Raw genomic sequence first — 6000 nt, 5'->3', positions numbered from 1 at the left:
TAAGTATTTTCCATGAAAACGGTTAGTCCTCATTTGTAAATCTGTGAGTCATTAGGCATGTACATCACATGTACATCAAAATTTTGCATGCCTGCATGCTGTGTGGATGTCAATGGGAGTTGTAGCCAGCTGTATTGATTGTGTGTATTGCAGGTAGGATTGATTTTAGGATTTAAATATGGCACTGAAAAAGGAAAACTTAGGTGTACAGCTGTTCCTTCCAAATCTCTGCAGGGTCTGTGGCACTCACTCACTTACAGTGCATCTACACTGGCCTTTGTTCAACTCTTACTCAAGAATGAAGTGCCCCAAACTGGGCACTATCTATTCTGTTCTGTGAGGGACACTCTGCAACCCTGGACATTCACCTTAAGACCTAAAAAAATCGATATCTGAAGTGCTGTAAAAGTGTTGTGGAAGTCCAGAAAGAGGTCAAGCTGACCCTAATAGAGCAGTTCATATGGAAGAACCAAGTCCCCAAAAGAGCAGATGGCTTTAGGTAAAGATTGAGATGCAGGTTTCCTAGCTGAGGCCCACATGTGCATATGGATGTGAAAATGAGAAAGCAGTATCAGGATTCCTTATCTCTGAGAGCATCAATTTTGAACAATTTAATTTTCCATCTTTCAGGCTGTTTGGTGGGAGAATTTTTTGTAGCCTGTAAGGGTTGTAGATGGGGAGTAGGTTGTCTGAAAGTCCTCTCATAACTTTTAAATTAGTTGGATGATATCAACAATTCCAAACTAAAAAAAAACCACCAAACTATCTTAAATAAAATTCTGAGCGCCTATCACTTTCCCATCTACATCCCTATCTCTTGCACTCCCTGTGCTATTACAAAAGGAAAGTAAATTAGATAAAAGTTAAACATGAGCCAGCTCTCTGATTCAGCTATTGAACCACATGTTGTAAGGATTTAGGGAAAGAATTCTCTGTTGTACCAAGAAAAGTGAAGGTTTATTAGTTTCTACAGGTTTCCAAAAAATGAGACAGTTTGATCTGGAACTGATCTGAAACTCATGCAAGGGCCTCAGTAAAATTACAGAAACAACTAGAAAAACAATTTAGAAAACTCGCTTTCCTAAAACTGCAGACTTAAAGAAAATCATTTCCATGCCTTTCACCAGAAATATTATTACCTAGTAAAACTTTCAGAGCACCAGTAATTATGAATACTGCTTGGTGAATCCAACCATCTGGTTACAGGATAAATATGCCATTGCAGAAATAAGATTTCTGTGGTCAAGAAAACCCTAAAACAAACCTGGCTAAACAGAGGTTCATTGAATATTTCCTAATGATTCCTCTTTTTCTTCGTTTAGCTTCATTTTCCACTGTTTCTCAAAGGTCTCATGAACAAAGAATTTCATTATAAAATTACCCAGGATCATGGCAAAATATCAGTTAAAGCCCAAATGAAGACCAAACTAAGTAAATATTATAGTTAGACTCATAAGCACTGAATGCCTGCCTGCCTGGGTGGTGAAATCCCATAGACATAGTAAATCTCTTGTTTATCTTACAGAAATGAAAATGTAGGAGGAATAGAGGGCCCTTTGGAATTACATGCTATAAAAACACAGAAAAAATTCATTGGAATACAAATTTTTATTGGTTGTTATGTTTATGTACACTAGAGGCCAGAAGAGGACAAATGCCTTAACAATACAAACGTAGTCTGGTCTCTTGTTTTTTATACAATACTACAAGGGGAACACATTACTCACTCTTCTTGGAAAAATCCCTTTTGCCTCTAAAGGTCTGCTCTGAAAGGGAGAAGTTCTTCTTACCTAGTTTTGCTTCAAGTAAATGGCATATAATTACTGAATGGCATATATGGAATAGAAGCTTTTTCTCCCAGAAGTTTTTCTCCCCTTGTGTTGTGACATCAAGGTTTACAGTTCCCTCAAAGGTGGTAACTTCAGCATTTTGCATAATTGGTGGGAAGGAGCAGGGTGAATCATTCTTTCAGCATTTTCCCCAGAGTGGTAATGTTTAAAGAGCCATTATATCCCAACTGAAATAGGACCATTTCCCTCTCTTCTTACCAGAACAGAGCCTGATAATTCCTACTCCACTATGAAAAACTATAAATCCCCCTGCTTAACTCCTTCAGCACTATAAGGAGTAGTTTAACTGTGAAATAGTAGTGTTTGAGGGGAAGTTGTTTTCAAGAGAGATTTTGAAGGAATAATTAGAGATATTATCTTAAAATAAGTTTGTGAATCAGTGAACAAGAGGTGAAAAATAATTGTCTTGTAGTACAAATTGAAATTATCATAACAGGTGAATAAAAAGTGGGAGTTGACCTCTTCATACCAAATAGGAGACAATAGAAAAGGTCAGAGTATGCAAAGAAACTTTCTGGAAACAAAAAGAAGCAATCAGCAGTGCAGTGATCACAAAGAAAAGTCAGTAAAATCTTCAAAGAGTAAAAAAACCCCTTGCGTCTGAAGGGGTAAAATTGTTATTTCTGAAGTCCAGGCAAAAAAGCGTGTGCCTCACACTCTGTTGATTTACTTGTTTTCACAGCAGCCTGGCTGCTGGCTCCCAGGGGCAATGCCAGCCTGGGCTCCAGAGGGGCTGACACTGACACAGGCACACAGAGGTCACCAAAGCTGTGAGCACTGTAGCGTGCTGGTCAGGACTGAATACACGGCTGTGTGTGGGAGATCACATTGCCAAGACAGCTGAACTCACAGTTATTCCTGCACATGGACACCCAGCTTTCCCAGTCACAGACTGGATCCCTCTAATTAGCCACTCTGTGTGCTGCTGACAGGGTTTCTGATATAAAGCTGTTTACACTGCACTGTGCTCTTAACCAGCAGGTGCCATCCTGGCTAGCAGTTACCTAGCAGTGCCTGCTCCTCTGGGAGGTCAGACTCCTCAGCTGGTCTCCAAGAGATTTTACCAGACCTTGCACATAGTTTTGCTCTCTGTGAGCTCTGGGCTGTTTCCTTGAAGTCTTCATCATGCTCAGCCCTATAGCCTATAGGAAGCAAAATTGTTAGGGAAGTTTTAGAGTGGGCATAGTCAGACTAAGTAACTCTAGCAATATTCAGCATACTAAACATCTTCCTTTATCAATATGCCACTTAAAGGCTTCCTATTTTGCCTTAGCTGAAGAGCAACTCATCATGACACCTTTGGTCTAAAGGCTTAATTAATCTTAAAACCACAAATTAGGAAGTTGTTCAAAACAGATAGAAAATAAAATAGCTATTTGTGATTTGCTATTTGTGATCAGTTTAGTGTCTGTCACTAAGTTAATTCAAAGTACCACATAAATTATGACTTCAACCTTTTAATTATTATTTTAATTAATCCTAATATTTCTCTATATTTGGAAATGTAACTGGCTGAAATATTCTTTTTCTAGTAATCAGACATGGGGAAGAGAATAAAAGTGACACAGCTTCAAAGGAGAGGTTGATTTTTCAAGCATGAAATGCAATTTAGAAAAGATGTCTCAAGAAGAAATGTTGCATCTGTCACATGCAACTAGCACTACAACTTTTCAGGATTTATAAAGAAAACAACTTTATTTGGTATGTCTGAATTTGGAGCCATGCTGCTGTTGCCTTTCCTCTGAAAGACTTTGAATCAGAAAAGCAGGGGACGGAGAGTATTTGCTGCGTCCTAGCAGCCTTTTGCTAGAGAAGCTCTGTGAAAATCCCTTCACCTCTCATTTCTGAAATGAACCTTAGGAGAAGCAAGAAACAGCAGAGCCATTTGGCTCTGTTATTTTTGCTCTCTTGTGCTGGCATGCAGATGTGCCCAGAAGAGCAGTGTTGTCACTGCTTGCTCTACAGCTACTGTATAAACTTTATTTGCTGTTTAATGTATAACAGTGTGTTCACTGTGTAAGCCTGTTCAAACAATATACAGTACAAAAAGCAATAAAGGTCAGATGAATGTGTGGGGTCCTTCTGAAACTGCCATGGATACCATTAGATTTTAGTAGCTAAAGACATTAAACTCACATTAGCTCTCTCTGTCATAGATTAACTTAATTAATTAATTTCTGCCCAGCTGATGAAGCTCATTAGGGCAATGACAGTCTACTCTGTATAAAGAAGCTTTTCTTCAGCTAGCCAAGAAGGCAGATGAAATTTTTACTACCATGAAGATGATTTTTAAACTAAACTTTTAAATAAAGCAATAGAGCAAACATGGATCACTGAGCACAAATTGTGGAAAAATGTAGGATTTTTGGGAAGGTCTAATTCCCATCATAAGTAGATAACTATGGTATCTACTTCTTTGGTACCTAGATGGCTTCCACAGACTCCAGCTTGTCAGAACATGTAGCATGAAATAGCTACACAGGAAGTGTCATAGCAGAAAACCTGAAGAGAGAATCAGGAAACTCAAAAGCAAATCTGCAGCTTCCAATGAACGGACCTCCTGCCTTTGGCTGTTTTGGGGTCAGAGTGCAGGGCTCTGAGGGGCATGAAAGAATTTGTGCCAGTGTGGAAAATTATGATTAGGGCCTTCTCTGTGGAAGTGTCTGAGAGGTGGGGAGGGGAAGGAGGGGTGGAGGGAAGATGGAAATATGTAAGGGATAAAGATGCTTTGCCACCTCTGAGACCATTTAACCCTTCCCAGAAAGATCATCTGACACTGCAGGGCAGCTCAGGTAAGGGAGAAGAGAGTTTCTTCTCCTGGGACACCTCCCTAAGGTTTCTGCTGCAGCTAAAGACTCCACAGTGCAGCTTTCACCCACTGCCTATCTGCCTAAAGTCACACACAGATGCACATACTGCTCTTCTTAATACTTCCTTGTTCAGTTCAGAACCACCAGCTAAATCAATCTTCCTTCTGACCACATCTCCCAGCTCCCTTCTTATGCCTAGCTCAGAAGTATCCATCCTAAAGCCCCATTCTCTTCAGGATGAAAAAGAAAAGCTGCTTAGCAATAACTGCATTTTTCTGGAAGAAAGATGCATATAAATATCCACTTTCCACTCTCAATTTCTTTCATCATGTATCACCTGAATTTCAGATCACAAGAGAAGAACTGAGAACATATGGTATTCCTGACTGCATATAAACTCGTGATACATACAGGGCACTTTCAAGACAAAAGCCTTGACAGATTCTGTGATTGTTGCATGGGGACACTACTAGCAGCTGCTTCCTTTACTGTTGCTATCTGATCATCTGTAGGTAGCTTCCTATTTTGTGCAACTCCATGTAAACCGTCTACTGCAGGAATAATTCTCTGCATTTGGACCCAGTCCTTCACGACCACCTTTGCCTAAAAAAGCTCCTATTCCCAATACCTGTGCATAGTGTGCTGAGTGGCCAAAACATGGAATACCTGGATAGGTGATCTGCAAATATTAAAGAACAGAGAAAATAAGAAAGAACAGATGGAGCCCTCACTGGCGTAACAACATGCTGGAACAAACACATGGAAATTCCTGATAGAGTTCAAGGTGAAATGGTTGACTTTGTGGTATCCTCAATACTTGTAAATAATACTAGGATGTTGTACTTTGAAATTATTCCTTACATCTTGTGCTTCTGGTGTCCAGACAAGCAAACAGCACCTACAGGAGAAAGAGGGGTTTGTAGCCAACAGGTTAGAAGGCTGCCAGGTAAGAAGGTTCAAGGGAAGGGGTCCAGCATGCTTTTACTACAAGGGTAAGGCAGCACTGCATCAATTAAAGTTCCACTGGTCCTTCTCTTTCTCTTTGCTCACAGCTCACCAACTGCAGGAGCACTACCAGCTGGTTATTGCCATGGATGAGATGGGAACTGTAAAAAACAGTTGAGTTTCATGTCTAAGGGCAACAAAGGATATAAATTATGTGCTTTAGGCACCTACAGATTCCACATTGCAGTCCATCATCTTACAGGCTATCTCGGGTTTCTTGCTGGTTTTCTTCCATTTCAGTTTTGCTGGAAATTTCCCTTCTTGATCCTAACCAGAAACACAGTCTTCTTCCTGCACTGTTTTTTTCCAAATGTGAATTTAATTTATTGAGCAAA

This window comes from Sturnus vulgaris, chromosome 6 (genome assembly GCF_052056855.1).
Source record: "Sturnus vulgaris isolate bStuVul1 chromosome 6, bStuVul1.hap1, whole genome shotgun sequence".
In the NCBI taxonomy this organism is placed as follows: domain Eukaryota; kingdom Metazoa; phylum Chordata; class Aves; order Passeriformes; family Sturnidae; genus Sturnus; species Sturnus vulgaris.
The sequence above is the reverse complement of the archived record's forward strand: the minus strand, read 5'-3'. Positions refer to the sequence as shown.